This window comes from Adiantum capillus-veneris, chromosome 9, assembly GCF_014529385.1.
Source record: "Adiantum capillus-veneris isolate H3 chromosome 9, ASM1452938v2, whole genome shotgun sequence".
In the NCBI taxonomy this organism is placed as follows: Eukaryota; Viridiplantae; Streptophyta; class Polypodiopsida; order Polypodiales; family Pteridaceae; genus Adiantum; species Adiantum capillus-veneris.
The window spans coordinates 32,595,835-32,615,397 of record NC_140939.1 but is presented as its reverse complement, the minus strand read 5'-3'; positions in this window follow the sequence as shown (position 1 = coordinate 32,615,397).

Sequence of the window (19,563 nt, the reverse complement as noted above, 5' to 3'; positions counted from 1 at the left end):
ACCCAAAAAAAAAAAAAAAATCAAAGTGCCACAATGTAAAATCTTAAGCTGGTAGAGAAATCTCAGCTTGATTTGGTAATCCACTCACATGTATCGCCTATGGTACTAGAGCCCTAGAGGTTCCCAGTGTGGGCGCTTTTCCTTGAAAAGAAAAAAACCCAAGGCATACAAAATAAGCACACGCATCAAAATGGAATCACTGTGAAAAGACTTTGGGGGGTCAAAGAAAAGGTAATCAACCAGGCAATGTATCATGAGAAATTCCTTTTATTGTAGCTTAACTACAAGGTCTTCTAGGTATAGCCTCTAGTCAAGCCCTCGAACATAAAATACTTGGCTCTCGCGATTAAACAACTTAATTGACCAGAGAAAATTAAGAAGCTTACCCATGGTATTCATAGTTGATCTCTAGTGCCTTTCGATCGTTAAATTAGCGACCCCATACTTGTTTAATTTTTTACCTTTACATCTGTTTATGCATTTGATTATATTGCAATTTAATGTTTATTGCTGACAAATGGTTTAAAATTCTGTTACCAATCACATTGTCTGCCTACAACTGCATATACTTTTTAATTCTATATGAGGATGCAATTACTGTGCCTATGTTGTTTGATTTTGCAGTGACTGAAGAAGGCTAAGGACATTCATCTCAAATGCTCTTCCACCTCGACGAACGAGCTTCAACTCAATAGCTTCCGAGGACGGAATCTACATCAAGAAGGGGGGCATGTTAACCCTCACAGCTCACGGACACCATATCACCTATGACGAACGTTGTATTATTTACTTGGTAGAGTCAGGGACCGGGCTTGTCGTTCCAATAGGAAAAGCGTAGGAGTGATCGCCGAAGAGAGGCGCACTCTAACTAGAACATTCAAGGGATTAGTTGGCTAAGCATGGGTGCCCAAGTGTGAATGGGGCGAGCTCATATAAAAGTCAACTAAACCTAAAATTCACTCATTCTCTCATTTGTGCAATTGAAGAGTGCTCTTGCTCCATCTCCATCTTCTTCTTCTTCATCTCCTTGTGTGTGTGTATGCGTGAGAGAGAGAGAGAGAGAGAGAGAGAGTGTGCGATCAAGCATTGTGGCGGCACAACGGCGGTGAGGCGGTTGAGCGTGACGTAGCGGCATCTCCCTCTTCTTCGCGACGAGGAATCCTCCACGATAGGAAGCGTAGAGCGAAGAGTGACACACCAACGCCATCTTTGAGCTTACTATTTTAGGCTTGTTGTGTGCTTGGAGCCATTTGTGGCTCGCACACAGTGTATCGGCAAGATCTTTGCATTGACAAGTGCAATATACGTGCATAGGGACACTTTTAACACTGCCATTTGTAACTCCATCCCTATGGGTAAGCTTGTTTTTCATGGGCATGGTGATGCATATGTGGTGAGACTGATGGTCATCAAAGGCAAAGAGGTAACAATTGTAGTCACATGCATTCATAGAATTGCAAGAATTCTCGTAGCAAGAGTCCTAGGTGTTAGGTTTTAGGCCAGTGGCCCATGGTCGGTTTGACCGGGCGCCCGCCCACTTACATTCTTTGGTTATAGTGAATGAATAAGGAGAGAGAAGTCACTTCTTATCTAAGCTCCATCAAAATAGTGTCTCCTTTTTATCCGCCTTCTCTCCTTCCCTCTCTTGTACTCACCTCCTTGGTTCCCACATGTTGGCCTTCAAGTGGAAGATTGTTAGGTTTCAAGCCAGTGGCCGGTTTGGCCGGGCACCCGCCCACTTACATTCTTTGGTTATAGTGAATGAATAAGGAGAGAGAAGTCACTTCTTCTCTAAGCTCCACAAAAATAATGTGTCTCCTTTTTCTCCCCCTTCCCTCCTTTCCTCTCTTGCACTCACCTCCCCAGTTCCCACACTAGGGCAGTCACTTTTCAAATGTGTATCATATTACATGAGTTAATTAGAGAGGATTGTTAATCATAAAAATGTATACTTTTATATATACAATAGAGGGGGCTTGGGGGGGGGGGGGGGGGGGGGGGGGGGGGGGGGGGGGGGGGGGGGGTTGAATAGGCTTGTAGTGTAAATGTAACATGTACATTGAGGTATTATTGTTAATAATCTCTTGAATGCATGTATATTAAGGTAGTATGATTATTAATAACCTCTTAAATGCATGTGACATAGGATTTTGATAAGTGACTTCCCCAATCAAGTGGTAGATGTGGCCTACAAAATGTGACATGCTATCAATTCCACAAGAAAGGCTATTTGGAAAAAGATTGCCATATTTTGCAACGTGAGAAGTGTAAAGCCATTGTGAAGTCTGACCCTCCTAAAAGAAGTGTGAAGATTGAGGAGCTCAATGTAGAGTCTCCACTAGCTAAGGTTATTCCTCACGTACCAAAGCCATCAAATATCTTGATATTCCCTGTTGATGTGAGTCTAGATGCATTAATGGATTTTCATGAGTATTATGTACAAAATTGGATCATTGACTCCAGTGCCAGTTTTCATGTTACTCCCCATAGGAAATGATCCTCCAATTATGCTTCTATGTATGGTTTGGTCAAGCTTGGTGACTCGTATCAGCTTGACATTTGTGGCATTGGATATGCAGAGTTGCGCATGTGTAACAACATGGAATTTATGGTTTGAGGTGTTAGACATGTGCCAAATTTGACTAAGAGCTTAGTGTCAGTAGGTCAGCTTGATGATTTGGGATATACTATAGTTTTAATGCTTCTTGGATGATTTGCAAGGGGAGTTTGGTCATTTTGAAAGGCCAAAATATTGTCTCACTGTACTCTTTTATGTCTCTTCTGTGAAAGAGATTTCCATGTATGTTGTCAAGTTGCCTTCTATTGAGTTGTGGCATAGCCAACTTTGTCATATAAGTCAGAAAGGAATGAAACAACTTCAGTGGTTTGGGCTGCTTACCTGTCTTAAAAATGTTATGATTTTAGTTTTTGCGAGCATTGAATTTATGGCAAATAGACTAGGGTTACTGCTGTGATCATTGACTTTATTGCAAGAAGACTAGGGTTACCACTTTGCCCTTGGGCATTTTAGTTTCTATGAGCATTGAATTTATGGAAAACATATTAGGGTTACCACTTTGTCCTTGAGCAAAGAGTTAGTGAATCCTCTAGACTTGGTACATAGTGAGCTATATGGACCTATGCCACATATATCTCTAGGGGGTATTATATTTCCCAACATTCATAGATGACTCTACTCAAAAGGTGTGGGCCTACCACTTAAAGAGGAAAGACAAATTTTTTGCTATGTTTTAGAAATTCAGGCAAGAAATTGAAGGCTTTTCACACTGACAATGTGGGCAAATACGCCTCCATGAGTTCAAGAATTTCTCTAGAAAAAGAGGTATTAGACAAAAGTTTACTATGCCGTACATACCTACTTACGATATTGTTGAGCATATGAATCGGAAAACCCATAAAAGAGTCACAACCATGTTGTCTATGGAAAACTTACCTCCAAAGTTTTGGGGAGAGTCTGTTATGATAGTAGTTTACATTATCAATCAATTGCCTAGTACACCTTTGAACCATAAGATTTTGTAAGAGATATGGTTTTACAAGAATCCAAAGTACGATAGATTACGTGTATTTGGATGTGACTCATTCTCACATGTCCCTACAAAGCTACACAAGAAGCTAGATTCCAAATTACACAAATGCATCTTCATTGGATATGGTGTAGATGGAGAGATAGGCTAATATCTTTGGCACCTAGAATCTAGAGAAGTCATTCTATTCATAGCTCACATGTTAACTTCTATTTTGGCTAATACAGCTTAGGTGCACCCTCCTAGTCGAACTCACGTTTTAGAGCCACATTTTTTATACATTGCATTTTATTTTCTCGAGAGCCACGTACATGAGCCTATGTAATTTGATCCTAGAGCTACAGATCCTTGAGTTGTAAATGTCTTATTCTATATGAAGGCTCAAAGTAGTCAACCAAAGGCCATTTTTCAAGCCCTAGGTATAGAAGCTAGTAGCTCTAGTTTGAAAGGAGACATTCTTTTGGATAAAGAAGGAGCTCTATTGTACCTATTGTCAAGCGGCTTCTTTGCTCAATTTTGTAATCAACATAAGTTGCGATTGGGTAATCTATTTCAAATTTTGAAACTTGCAATGTGTTCCTTTTCTCTTGCTCTTTCATTCAAGTATAAGCACTTCAAGTTCTGTCGTGGTTTGTGACTAAGTTTCTGCAAGCCTTATCTTTAAATTTGAGTGCCTTAGTCTTTGTTTTATGAAATTTTGACTAAAGGAGAGTGTTACTAGACCTTAGGCAACATGTTTGAATAGTTCTGTTGTAGTTCTTACGACTCGGTTTATGATGGATCATGATTTTTGTACCTTGTTGAAATTCTACCAGACTTTGTAGACTTGTCCCCTTATAGCTTCCTATAAAGTTTCATGACTATCCGAATCCGTTTAGTCACCAAAATAGTGTGATGATCAAGAGTGATGAGATAAGAAATCATAGGGAGTTTTTCTCATTTGTGAGTTGTTGATTTTCTTATAGAGTCTAACATCCTTGCTTGTTAGGTTCACTTCTTGATGTTGACACCCTCAAAGAGTCTCTGTGCCCCATTTGAGTCACTTCCTTGAGTATTGACAAGAGTATGTTAATGCCAAAAATCTATGCTATGGACATCCGTTTCAGCGACCCGCTAACATTGGTTGTATAGTTGTTACTCAATCAAGCAATTTATCACCCAAATCTAACTTTGACAAACAATGTGACTCAAACCTTGACAAAAATGGATAATCCTTCTAACACACAAAACATCACTTCAATTATTCATGCACTTCCAAATGAACATTGCTGCACTTGATTCATACTCAAAACAAGGAATACATAGAGAGAATAAGACAACAAATAAGACAAAACTACAAAATCCACCATTGCTACATTGAACGTCCACCCATCTTCTACGCCAAACATAACTGCTTGTTTTACATGAAAGCCCAAATGACTTCCTAACTTCTCAAGATTTGAAAAGTCACCAAAATAGACTAAGGTTCATACATATGTCAAAAAGTAATCCTCCTAAGTAGTAGGCCTTAAACACTTGGCACAACTCGGTGGCTTTAGCCAAAGGTTGACCTTGGACCCACAGTTCCTTGATCCGATCAGCCACTTGCCGTATCCACAGACCCTGCTACCTTCATTTCAGCATCCTTTGTCTTACCCTTCATTGAATTTTGCTTTGCATCAACATCAACAATCAGCTCTACTGCCTTCCCATCAAATTCCTTTTTGAGCTCTTTATCATCTTCAACCCGTTTCACTTGAACCTCAATCAACAAACCGGTCCTCTATATCATCCCTTCCTTCCTTGCTGCTTCCACCTGTATTTCCAATTCTGCAAACCTTGCCTTTAACTTAACATTTTTTCCTTGACAGCATGCTCTCCTGCATCCTCAAACCATGCTTTGTATTTGTCAATGGGCATTGCCAAATGCTCTTGAAATACTCCTATAGCTTGGCTCCAAAGCTCCTTGGTGTAATCAAACACCTTCTTCCTCAATAAATCTACATCTGCTTTAGCTACCAACACTCCAGTGACTCCTTGCCCATCTAATGTGGCCTTCTACAACTCCAACAAAGGTGTCAGTCAGTTCATCAAAAAATGTTACCAAAATAAGCTTTGTAATCTTATCTTCCACTTCATGAAATTGCTTCTCAATGACCTCCTTTAATCCATCATCCCAAACTTCAAAGTCAGTGCTGCAATGATCAATTATGTGTAGCTTTTTTGCATTTCGACTCCTACATGAGCCAGCTCCTCCTATAATCTTCTAACCTCGCTTTCCGAGTAGGGGATCCGAGGAAGCTTTATGAGAAAGCTTTTGAGAAATCTTTTCTTATAAAATATAATAATTGATTTTTTTTTTTGAAAAAGCTTTCTCTATGCTCGTTTTAGTGGATTGAGTTAAAAAGATGAAAAAGCTCTCTTTTTGCTCTATGTAGCACCTACTCAGGACAACCATAGTGATTAACTGAGCTTGCAAAATAGCCAAAAAAATCATGTAGCACTCAAGAAACAAAAAACTAGACAAGTTTGTTCAAAAAGTAAATGATATGGTTTACGGTTTACGGTTTACAACAACAAGCAAAAGTAATGTTTGCAAGTATTTTGCGAGCAAACAGAACACATATTTTTAATCACAGAATGTTCAAAGCATGCATATATAGTGGAAGACCACAAATAACATGGTCTACAAAATGTGAGGTATCTTGTTAACTCTATGGGATGCAGTCACTGGATCCAGTTCCATAATGTTTGGATGCAGCTCCACTAGAGATGCTGCCTTCAGGAAACACTCAAGCTCATTTGCTAGTCTCTTATCTTGCTCTTGAATCTCTCGTAGTCAATGGGTTTGCATCACTAAAACATTGTTTAATCTACTGGAGACATCCTCATTCTCTCAAACACTGTCATCATACGGCCCATTAAGGCCAATGCACCGCAATCACCCCCATATTGAAAAACAACATCGTTCTCATTAGTGTATTGTGAAAGCAATTACCAAAGGAACCAATGCCCACATTCCATGCCCCCTACACAACAAATATTTTTCAAAGGATTTAGTAAAAGGACAAAGGAAAACTATACTTGGAGCCAAAGAAGATGGACTATACCTCACATAGGTGTCCCATCCTCCTCTCGTGTCCAATTATCCTCTTTCTATTTCTAGACTTGTGGGAAAATCTACCACCTCCTCTATAGACATCTCACTTCTTTTTCCTGAACAACAAGACCATATTAACAAGCTAGACAATCAAGACTATGATTCTTACATACATCAAAAGAACTCACGTTTCTCTTTCATTCTAGACTCTTGTTGTGAGTCGGAAGAGCGATCAGATTGTTAGATCTACATAACAAAGCTAAATTGCTTAGTGAAAATGAAATGCCACTATGTTGACGATGGTCATAAGTGAAGAGTTTTTAAATCATAGAATGATGGTACCTGTCAATTCGCATCAAATCCCTCTCCACCAGAAAATTGCACACTAGACTCTGTTGCTATGGACATTTTTGTACCTACACGTGCTCTTTCTCTCACTGCATCACTGTGTGCTTTATCCTCGCTTATAAAGAAACATCCATCATCATATTCCAAGAACCAAGGTAGGTCCTGGTAAACTCTTCCCTTGAAGTTGCAAGCCAATTGCAAAGGTTGAACGCTTGCTCTGTTTTACTGATCTCAAGCATTTTTTGCAAGCTTGCAACACCTTTGATGTTGAGCTTATGCTTTTGCAACCATCTAACACATTTAATAGAATCACAAGCACTCAAAAATATGTTTTTTTTCAAGCACTAATGTGTAGTGATCTAACCTGCAATCGCATATTTTTCCTGCGTCCACCAACACTTTTTCCACCTCTATTTGAATTCCTCTTTTCATTTCAGCCAGCTCATAACCGAAGCTCTTTCCTCTATGAGCAAGCTTGGCATCATCGATGAACAAATCAAGGTCCAAACCAGGCATGGATGTCAAATGTATACTATGGATGTTGCTGTGTATGTTCCCTTCTTCTCTTGCAATCGACACCCAAAAAACCTCAACCCGTAGCCACTCCCTAAATACAACTGACTCTCCTAGGTTGTGAAAACATCTGTCACAACAATTGGATTCCATGCCAAGCTAGAGAGGTAGATTGTCATGGCAATGTGTGCTCACCTGTCTGTGGTATGTTCAAACTCTTAACGTCTGCCTGGTCATTAGAAGCCATTGCACATAGAATGAATGTTTTATTCACAGGCAAAAGATCCACACATGCAAGAAGAAGTATACAACGAAGATCCTGAGCCTAGGTACAAGGCTCATCTAGTTGCCAAGGGTTTCAAGCAACAAAAAGGTGTGTATTTCGATGAAATTTTCTCTCCAGTCAAGATGACTACACTTCGCACTGTGCTTGGCTTGGTTGCTATCCAGGACATGGAACTTATCCAAATGGACGTGAACACAACATTTCTTCATGTGGATCTAGATGAAGATGTCTACATGAAACAACCATAGGGCTTCGTAAGTGAAACACAAAAGCCAACCAGTGCAAAATTGGTTTGTAGACTTAAAAAGGCACTCTATGGCCTCAAGCAAGGTTGAAGGCAATGGTGTCAAAAATTTGACAAATTCATGCAATCTCAAGGTCACATAAGAAGTCAAGAGGATCACTACTTGTACACAAAGAGGTTGAACAATGGTTCTTTAATCATCTTGATGTTGTATGTAGATGATATGCTTATTGCAGGTAAATCAATTAATGAGATCAATCAATTGAAAAAGATGCTAAACACTCAATTTTCCATGAAAGATTTGGGAGATGCCAATCACTTTCTTGGTATGCACATCAAGAGAGAAGAAACATGGAATTCTTGAAATATCTCAAGAAAAGTACATCCACAAAGTCTTGCAAAATTTTAGTATGTAGGGGGGGGAAGTCATTGAGTACCCCAAGGCAAGCATACTCTAAACTTAGCAAGGATAATTTCCCCAAGATAGTTGCTGAGAAAGAGGAAATGCTGCAAGTGTCATATTATTTAGCAGTTGGCAGTTTGATGTACACTATGGTAGTCACAAGACCAAACATTGCACATGCAGTGGGAGTGGTTAGTAGGTACATGGCAAACCCTGACAGGAATCAATGAAGAAAATCCTCATATATTTGAAGGGTACAGCTAGTAAGTATTTACGCTTTGGAAACAACGATGCATCTATTGTAGGTTACACGGATGCGGATTATTCGGGTTGCGTGGATCGTAGAAGATCCACATATGGCTATGTGTTCATGTTTGCAGGAGTAGCTATTTCTTGGAGATCATGTCTCCAATACTGCACATCTTCATATACCACTGAGGTAGAATATGTTGCTGCGTCTGACGCAAGCAAGGAAGCCATATGGTTAGCCGGCGTCTAGTGGGAGATTTGGGCATTCACGAGGTTCCAATACTACATCGTGATAGTCAGAGTGCCATTGCTTTGGCAAAGAATCCCGTGTTTCACTCAAAGTGGAAACACATAGAGGTCACATACCATGTCAGACGAGATACATTAGCTGGCAACCGCATCGAGCTTGCCAAGGTTCACACTAACAACAAGCCCGCAGATGCTCTCACGAAGAGCCTAGCCTCAGAACGATTTACACATTGCATAGAACTTATGGGTGTAGGATGAAGCCTAAGTGATGCTTCATCAGCTTTGTATAGACTAACTATACTGATGCCACTATTGGCCACCATGACCTTATGGCGTGAGGTTGTTGGGGTGTGGGCCAAGTGGCTGTGGGAAGCCACCCTTACTTACATTTTTCTTCCTAATGAATATAGGGAGAGAAAGTGAGAGAGTTGACTTAACTCTCTCACTTTCCTCTCCACTAACCCAACTCCTCTGCAGCTTCTCCTTCATCCCTTTTCCCCTTTCTCCTTCCCTCTCTTGCATGCTTCCATACAGGCACACTCCACACTAGTGCCCATCAAGACGTTGTCATCACAAACATGATTCTAAGTATACATACTATTTAAATTTATTTAAACTTATGCACAAGAAAAAGAAATTTGTACATTTGCTTACTCTAATGTAGCATTGTAAGCATTGAAAAGGTTTATAGTATCCTTAAGCTGTATTCCTTGCATCCATCTAGCATCTTCAAAAAGATAATTTTTGAACTTAATAAGATACCATCAGATAATCTTACCATGTCGTAGTACCTTGTCTTCATGTCGAAGGATAGCTTCGGGTTGTAGCACCTCTTCTTGGTCTTCGGTTTCGGGAGGGTCTTTGATAATTGAATCACTTGGTGGCTCTCCTTTGTAGGGTTTAAGTAGGCTCACATGAAAAGCATTGTGTATGAGCCAATGGTTGGGCAACATGAGTTGATAAGCCATCTCATTAATGGGCTTCAATATTTGGAAAGGACCATAGCATCTTTTTGCTATTTTAGCATAATACTTTTGATGGCCTGTAGGATTTTTGCCCGTCATTTTCCTTAATCGAGCCTTGGGAAACTTAAGTAAGACCCAATCATTTTCTTTGAACGTTAAGGCCGTTCTATGCTTGTCAGCAACAGCCTTTTGCCTTTGTTGAGAGATGGATATAGCCTCCTTAATCTTTTGAAAAGATTCTTGTAGGTTATGGCTATACTCATCGGCATCGAAGATCTTCCCATGTACTTTAAGGACTAAGGGACTTTTAGGTCTTTCCTTAATGATTTCAACAGGTGCTTTTCCCATAGAAGTATGTACAGTATTATTGTACGCATACTCTACAAGAGGTAAGTACTTTTCCCATTGTGAGCGTTGATCTACTTTTATAACATAAGTCTTTAGTAGATCGAGTATCGTATGATTGGCTATCTCACTTTGGCCATCCATTTGTTAGTGATAGGTTGAAGAGAAATTCAATTTTGTATCTAGATTTTCAAAGAGACCTTTCTACTAAATTATTGGTCTTTCTAGGATCTCTATCTGACACGATGGATGTTGGCAATCCACGGTGTTTGAAAATCTGTGATATGAAGAGAGTTGCCATTTGGTGTGCCTTGATAGTCTTTTTGACAGGAATAAAGTGTGCTTGCTTGCTAAACCTGTGGACTATTGTCTATATTCCCGTATTCCCATGGATCGACTTGGGTAATATAAAGATGAAATCCATGGATATACTCTCCCACGATGAATTTGGGATAGGCAATGGCTGGAGTAATCCAGGTTGCTTCCCTCTATCATACTTGGTCTTTTTGCATACTACAAATTTTGAAACATATTCTTGTATGTCCACTTTCATGGGAGGCCAATAGAAGTACGTTTCTCCTCCTCGGAGAGTAGGTTGAATGCCTCTATGCCCCACATAGGGAGGAGCATGGGATTCATACATGACTTTCTCACGAAGGGAGTGGGTAACACATAGCCTATTGCCGGGGAGAAGATAACCATCCTACAAGGTGAAGTCTTTCTTCCCCAAAGCAAGAGCTGACATTATGTCTCTAAAGTGAGGGTTAGTAGCATACTCGTCTATCATAGAAGATAGATCATTGTGAGTTGCTATAGACACCGCATCAACTTTTGGTCGTCGTGAAAGTGCATCGGCCACTTGATTATGCTTACCAGCAATGTGAGCAATATGAAAATAAAACTGCGAAAGAAAATTTGCCCATGTCATTTGTTTGTCGAAAAGCTTGGTTTGCGTCATGAAGTACTTAAGACTTTGGTGGTCCGTTCACAAAATAAATGGAGTCCCCAATAAATAGTGCTTTCATGTGTCTAAGGTATGAAGAACAACTAAAAGCTCTTTCTCATAAATGCGTAAGACCCATTCATCCGTATTGAGCCTTCGGCTCTCATATGCTATGGCATGCCCTTCTTGAAGCAAGACTGCTAAAGGAAATCACCACAAGCATCACATTAGACCTCAAATGGATTTGAGAGATCCGAAAGCATGAGGACTGGTTGGGAGATAAGCTTCTCTTTGAGCTTGTCAAAAGCACTTTGCTCCTTAGCAGTCCATGAATACTTAACGTTCTTCTTTGTTAAGTCATGTAATGGTCCTGCCATTTGAGAATTTTTTTCTATGAAGCATCTATAGTATACACACAAACCAATAAATCTTCTTAGATCATGTAGATTCCTTGGATTAGGCCATGCTTTTATTACCTCTAACTTCGATGGATCCATACATATACCATCTTGAGAGATAATTTGACCTAAGTATTGAATCTCTTGAAGAAACAATTTGCTTTTCTTTTGCTTGAGAAAAAGCTTGTTCTCCCTCAATGCTTGAAAAATCACTTGGAGATGATGCTTGTGTTCCTCCAAGGACTTGGAGTAGATGATGATATCATCAAAGAACACTCCAGTGAATTTGTGTTAGGATCTAAATATTTTCTCCCTTAGACGATTGAACGTGGCTTGTGCATTAGTCAAGCCAAAAGGCATGACTGGATATTCATAAAGGCCAAACATTGTATGAAATGCTGTCTTTAGGATATCTTCATCCACTATCCTTATTTGATGATAGCCACTTGTAAAGTCAATCCTACTGAAATAGGTAGAGCCTTGTAGATTATCAAATAGATCTTCTATCCGAGGCACGAGAAAATCTATTTTTGATAGTGAAATAATTTAGTGCTCGATAGTCCACACACATATGGTATGTATCATCTTTCTTTTGCACTAAAAGTACTAGAGAAAAAAAGGGAGAGAAGCTAGGCCTCACCATCCCTTTGTCAGCCAATTCTTGTACTTGCATCATAATCTCCTCTTGTTGAGCTTGGGAAACTCAATAAGGAGGCTTGTTAGGCGGTGAGCTTCCGGCTAGGAGCTCAATTCGATGGTCATCATCCCCTCGTTTTGGAGGTAAGTCCATCGGGATATCATCAATGAACACATCTTGGAATCCTTTTAAAAAATTAGACAAGTCTAACTCTTCTTGATTCCTACCATTTATATTTGATGAAACATTAGGACCTTTTAGGGACTCTTTGACAAAAATTATGTATGCAGAAACTAAGATCTTCATTGATTTATCAAAAGCAGGAGGATTTACAAGTGGTATAGTTTGACTAGACTCACTAGCATCTATATACATGCTCTTTCCCCTGTAGGTGAAGTAGATTGTTAAGTGAGTTGATGTCAGTTAATAGAAGCTGCTAAAAGACAAGCCTTACGGATGCACATCGAAGATCAACAGGAAGAAGCAGTAAAGATTGGAGTTGCACATTTTTAACATTTTCCCAAAATGGTCATGTATTGTAAATTCCCGATTTATTTCAAGCCATTGTAATATTTTTAATGTGTTACGGGCTCAAAGGGAGTTCCAAACTGTAAAGAATAGGTCAGTTAGTGTGCCTAAGTTGCAGATTCAGTAAGTGGTGAAGCCCTAAAGACCTTGGGCGCCCGGACATTGCATATTTTTACCCTAGGTATATAAGGTAGTGTGTAAAAGAAATTAGGGTTCTCAAGATCATTTGCTGAGACCACTCTTTGGCGAGAGCTCTTGAGGTATGTGGCTATGGAGTCTTTAAGCTTCTCCTTGCTTATGTGACTTGATTAACACTAATCAATGCTTAATTATCTTTCACTATGCTTCTTGTGATTGCCTATGATGCTTTGATTAGCTAGATCTTAACTAATTCGTGGTTAATCCCGCTCTAATCTTTTGTGATTTTTCTCATTTGCTTGTGTGTGCATGTAGGTTTGATTGAAGTGTGGTGCTTGATAGCTCTATGTGTGTGTGCTTGTGATTATTGTGTTTCATGATATGATTAGTGTTGTGTGCATCTTGGAATTGTTAGTGTGTGTGATTGGGTTGATTGGAGGTGAAGGGAAGTGGATGTGGAGATTTCCATCGTTGTGGCTTAGCTCCTCCATAGGCCGAGAAGCTCACCTCATAGAGTCACCATTCATGTTGCCATGATTAGCTCATTAATTGTGTGAGTGTTTCCATGCCCTAGCCGGGTAGCTTATCCCTCCGGATTGATAATTTTGTTGGTCATTGGAGCTATGCTACAATGGTATCCCCAACATTTGGTGCCATTGCCGGGGATGATGGCCTACATTAGTGTAATTATGGCATAATTGAATGTGTTTCCTCACTAATTTCACTTGTGTGTTTATGGTTTTATGGATTTTGGATATGTGTGCATGAAGCAATGTGTTCATTATTCCCTAATTTGTCACCGTATCTTATCAATTGTGTGCTTACACACTCTAATTTCACATTAACCCCTTGCTAATTTCACTAATTTTTCTAACTAACACACTAATTTTCTACTAAGGATTTGAGCTTTCAACTGTTCAACTGATCTTTATTGGAAAGGTAATCAAGGTGGTATTCTCAATCTCCCTAGAATCTAAACATGTGTAGAGATGCTATGTCAATGCTACGTTATGCTATGCTAGTTAAGACCATGTCTATGCTATGTTAATTACAATGCCATGTTGATGCTATGTTAATTGCAATGCCATGTCTATGCTATGTTATGCTTTGAAAAATTTTGAATTGTTCATTTTCATGCCGTCGTAATGCCGAAATTTTCCAGATTTGGAGGCATATGAAATTGACAAGATCAATTACCAATTGGTGAATGTACATTGCTAATTGTGTGCTTGATTGATGTGCGCATCTGTTGCACGTGTCAATGCAAGGAACTTGCCAATACACTGTGTGCGAGCAACTGATGGCTCCAAGTACGCAACTAGCCTAAACCAGTAAGCTCAAAGATGACGATGGTGTGTCACTCACCACTCTACGCTTCCTGTCGTTGGAGGATTCCTCACCGCCAAAGAAGAGGGAGACGCCGCTACGCCGCGCTTAACCGTCTCGCCGTCCTTGTGCCACCGCAATGCTCAATCACACACACACACACACACACACACACACACACACACACACACACACACACTAGTACACAAGGGAGCCGGAGAAGGAGACGGAGCAAGAGCACTCTTCTTGCATTGCACAAATGAGAGAATGAGGTTTTTTATGTTTAGATTGACTTTTATATGGGCTTGCCCGTTCAAATTTGGGCGCCCACACTTAGCCAATCATACCCAAACATTATAGGTTCTAGTTTTAGAGTGCACCACTCATCGGCGATCACTCTTAACCATTCCTATTGGACTGACAAGCTTGGTACCTGACTCTACCAAATAATAATACAGCATCTATTGTACGTGATAGGAATGTGCATGAGGGTTAACATGCCCCCCTTCTCGATGTAGATTCCGTCCTTGGAAGCTATTGAGTTGAAGCTCGTTTATCGAGGTGGAAGAGCCTTTGAGATGAGTGTCCTTAGCCTTCTTCAATCACTGCAAAATCAAACAAAATTGGCATAGTAATTGCATTCTTATATACAATTAAAAAGCATATGCAGTTGTAGGTAGACACTTTGATCCAAAATTTTAAACCATTTGTCAGCAATAAATGTTAAATTGCAATATAATTAAATGCATAAACAATTGTATAGGTTAAAAACTAAACAATTATGGGATCGCTAATTTAACGGTCAAGAGGCACTAAAGATCGACTATTAATACCATGGGCAAGCTTCTCAATTTTCTCTGGTCAATTAAGTTGTTTAATTGCGAGAGCCAAGTATTTCATGTTCAAGGTTTGACTAGAGGCTATACCTAGAAGATCTTGTAGTTAAGCTACGATAAAAGGAATTTCTCATGAAATCATCGCCTGACTTATTTCGTTTTCTTTGACCCCCCAAAGTTTTTTCACATTGATTCAATTTTGATGTGTGTGCTTATTTTGTATGCCTTGGATTTTTTGCTTTTCAAGGAAAACGCCCACACTAGGAACCTCTAGGGCTCTAGTATCATAGGCGATACATGTGAGTGAAGTACCAAATCAAGCTGAGATTTCTCTTCCAGCTTAAGATTTTACAGTGTGGCACTTTGATTTTTTTGTTTGTTTGTTCGTTTCCAGCATTTTAATTTTGTAACTTTGGCGGGTCATATAACACTGTTACCCTCCACAGGCTCATCACATTAGTAAACTCCCTTTATAATAATCAAGCTAAAGGTCAATAGAAACTAAACCCATTAGAAAGCCCTACTAGTAGTACATTTCACACAATGCTGCCTAAATTGGATTAAGAACCTAAGTAACCATTGGTTATTAGAAAAGCATTCCCCATGGTATTAAGAGAAGATCTCTAACACCTAGCTTGGTCAAACTAGCTTAGTCGGACTGGTTGATTTTTAAACCTAGACAAGTGATTATGACAAAAAATTACATTGAGTTTAATGTTTGATACTAAACAAATGCATTGAATATTATGCTACCAATCACAATTAAAGCAGAAAAACATGGATGCAAAAAAGATAAGGGGCGATGCTAATGGACAAGAAACACCTGTTTGTGTTGATAATCGCACTTGGTTTAAAGAGTGAGTCGAGATAAAGATTCCATGAAGGTCCAAATCCTAAAAAGTGCAATATGTTCCCGTACACACTAGGAAACACAAAGAATACCTCTAGAAGGCACATCTTTACTACTATGGTTGTTATCGCAAGGTGAGGTCTTCCCATAATTTCCCAGCAATTTTTAGTCACAATGCTAACCCGAACGCCACCATCAAGGATTCCCTTCACAGTTAACCCCTTGGTAGTGATTGGTATGGTTGCATTGGATTCATCTCCCTCAAAGTATTGTCCCAACTTGTTAACAGGTATTTCTACAACAATGTTCTCATCTAGGTTGGGTTGTGGATCTAAGTGTTCCTCCTCTATTGGCATTTCCCTAACTCCATCCATCTGTGAAAATTGTGGTAACCGGACCTTCAGTTCTCCGAAGAGCTAAGAATAGCTCATGGTCTCCATATAGGTTGGATATGATGGTGGTTCTAACTTCTGAATCCATAACGTCCATCAATTTGGCAATATTTAACGGCACCTTTTGGGCTTCAATCCCTTGACGTGGGAAAGATGGGATCTCTATTTCTTCGATAGGGTCAGGTAGTCCCTCCGTAAACATTCTTTCCATCAAAAAGTGAGTACGTCAACTTTCCCATGACTTTAAATCACTTTCTTCTTGGATAACACTAGGTATGGCTAAGGGTCTATGGACTTGGTAAGGTTGTTGATGTGTAGGGAACACTGTCTCTGTAATCTGGATCTGCCTAGGTGCTGGCTCCAGATCCCTTTGGGTATCTTCTACCAAACTCCTTAATTGCTTGACTTGCTCGATCTCCTCTGTAGGGTTTGGGTAAGTTCCTATCTTCTTCTTGGATCCTGGCCATTGTGGCTCATGACGACTTCTTTATTGGTCTCTTTCCTAGTGGTCGTTTTGGTGTCCATGGTTTCACTTGAATCAAAATCCTCTTCAACGTCGTTCATATATACGGGGTCGTCAACAGTCCCTACGTTGGTCTTTGAACTGGGGTCTGACTGTGTTGCTTTTTGCGATCTCTTCCTTTATGTTTTCTTCTTCTAAGATTGGGCAATTGATGCCGTGTCTCTTTCTTCAAGAATATAATTTTGTTTTTGAAGCATCGATCGTATGAGTATGTTTACTGGTACCACAGGTGTACTTTGTGATGGCTCCTTCATAACCTCAATCAAATTTAATGGCATGATCTTTGGTGCATTTGGATTATTTGGACATTGGGCAATCAAATGATCTATGCCACATCAATTACACATGAGTATCGGCATTGTAGACGTGCTCGCTTGATTGGTTTTGCATTAGTGTGGAGTTCTTTTGTAGCCTAATAGGATTTTCGGCCACACGATGTGGACCTCCACACTCATAGCATTGACGAGGTGGTCTCTTGGCAGTGTAATTGATATTTTGGCCTCTTGCAGCAAGAGCAGCTACTTGATAAACAGGTTTGACTTGTCCCCAATAGTCCTCCATGTAGTATTGTGGACTTTCTTCAAGTGCATCCATCCCATAGACAATATTAAGGTCTATATCGTCCTCACAGCCTTCCAAACAAGCAATGGATGACTCACAACCCACTTGATTCACATAAGTGATTCTCGGATGTGGTGGTTGCTGTCCTAGCACTGGAGGTGGTAAAGGTGTTGTTTGAACAACATTTTGGGCCCTAGGTAGACATGTGTTGTGACATTTATTCAAGAGGTGGAGCCGGCATCAATGCAGGCACTCGAGGTGTGTCTGTCCACGCTAAGGTTGGTCTATTGGCCATCGCACGCTTGAATACTATGCAATCCTTAGCTTGATGACCATACCTCCCACATGCATTGCAATTCCCATTGAATTTCACTCTAAAAGTAGGGCATTCACTGGTACTATGCGGACCATAGCATACTGAGCACCATTGTTGATCTCTTCTTGGATACATATGATTGTTTTGCGGAGCACGATTGTCTCTAAGACTCTGTTGAATGGCCTTGGTGAGATCTGCTAAAGTCATATCAGATATCTTTGTCTCTTTAGCAATAGGCTTTAGTGTCATTGGTTGATGCCCCGATGCTTGCGAGCTAGTAGATTTAGGCTCAGCAGACACTCTTTCTCCTTGAATCATTAAATTATCTTCCAATTGGATCGCATTGGTGGTGACTGCTTCCCAAGTGGTGATAGCTCTAATGACTAGGCCATTGTAGATATCCTCATGTCGTAATCCCCTAATGAATCTATCGAGCAATTGGTTATTGTTGAAGGGCTCATTTGGATTACAACGAGAATTCAAATGCTTTAAGCGACTATTAAATTCTCTCACGGACTCTCGTTCCTCTTATTGAGCTTTTTGGATGCCTCTCGTAGGGCTTTCTAGAGCTGAGAGGCTACACCCCAAAGTACTCCCTCTCGTATGTATTCTTTCAAGAACAATCTCTTAAGAGTAGGGTAAATCGTTTTTTCTTCCACCCTTAGGGTTCTATACCAATCCCGTGCCTTCCCACTCAAGGTTAGGCTTAAAGAATTACTCTTATGTAGGTCATTGTGTTCTCCTAGAGAATTTCATATTTATTCAAACACTTCGATATGCTTTCTCACATCCCCATCTCCACTAAATTTTTGTGTGAGTTTGGCTATTTGTACTGCCTTACTTCTAGGCTCTCTATCAGGCGTGTTACACATATTCTCAACAATAGATCGACCAATAGCTTGAGCAAACGTTGCCAAGTCACCTAAGTGAGCAGGCACCATGGGTGAAGGTGCTCCAGAGACTACATGTGGAGTAGGTATTGGTATTGGGCTTGGCGCATAGGAAGCCCTTGGGTTCCACGTTGGGTACGGTGTTGTGCCATGTGGTGGCCCAAAGTTCATATGTGTGGCCCCAGGCATAGCAGACGTCGGTTGTGACATGCTAATGCTAGCCGATATGTAAAGAATGAGGATGCAAGAGGGCTACAAATGACAAGCACAAAGCGCACAGAGATGGAAAGCTTCTTCTTCTTCTCACAGAAAAGAGAGTACAAAATGACTAAGTGCTAAAACTGAAAAGTAGCACATATGTACATGCGGTCACTAAGTGTGAACTCGCTAGAAGCGTACTAGGTTGGCACCATAAGTGTAGTCCAGCTGTAGAATCACTGGCAGAGATCCTCCGTGTCGGTCACCTAATGCGCCAGTGAGTAAATATCGTAAGTAGCCAAGACCCGTAGTGGATTGCAGCTCAAGATGTAGAGCTTGACATCTCAACACTCCCCCTCGAGCTCTCCATGTCGTAGAGTCCAAGCATAGTCCGAAAAAGTCGAAGCTTCTCAGCTCCGAGGGCCTTGGTAAAGATATCCACTATCTGCTCCTCTGTGCTGACGTAGACCAAGTCGATGTTGCCCGCCAACACTCGCTCTCGAACGTAGTGGTAATGGACCTCTATGTGCTTGGTCCTGGCATGGAACACTCGGTTCCTAGCCAACTGCATGCTGCTGAGGTTGTCACAATGGATGACAATCTGCTGGTCTTCCTGCACTCCCAAGTCCTCAAGTAATGTGCATAGCCAAGCTACCTCGCACACTGCAACTGCTGCACCTCTGTACTCGGCCTCTGTGCTCGATAAAGCAACCGTAGGCTGCTTTTTGCTGCTCCAAGTAACAGCAGCACTCCCAAAAGAGAACATGAAGCCACTTGTAGATCTCCTATCAACAATGC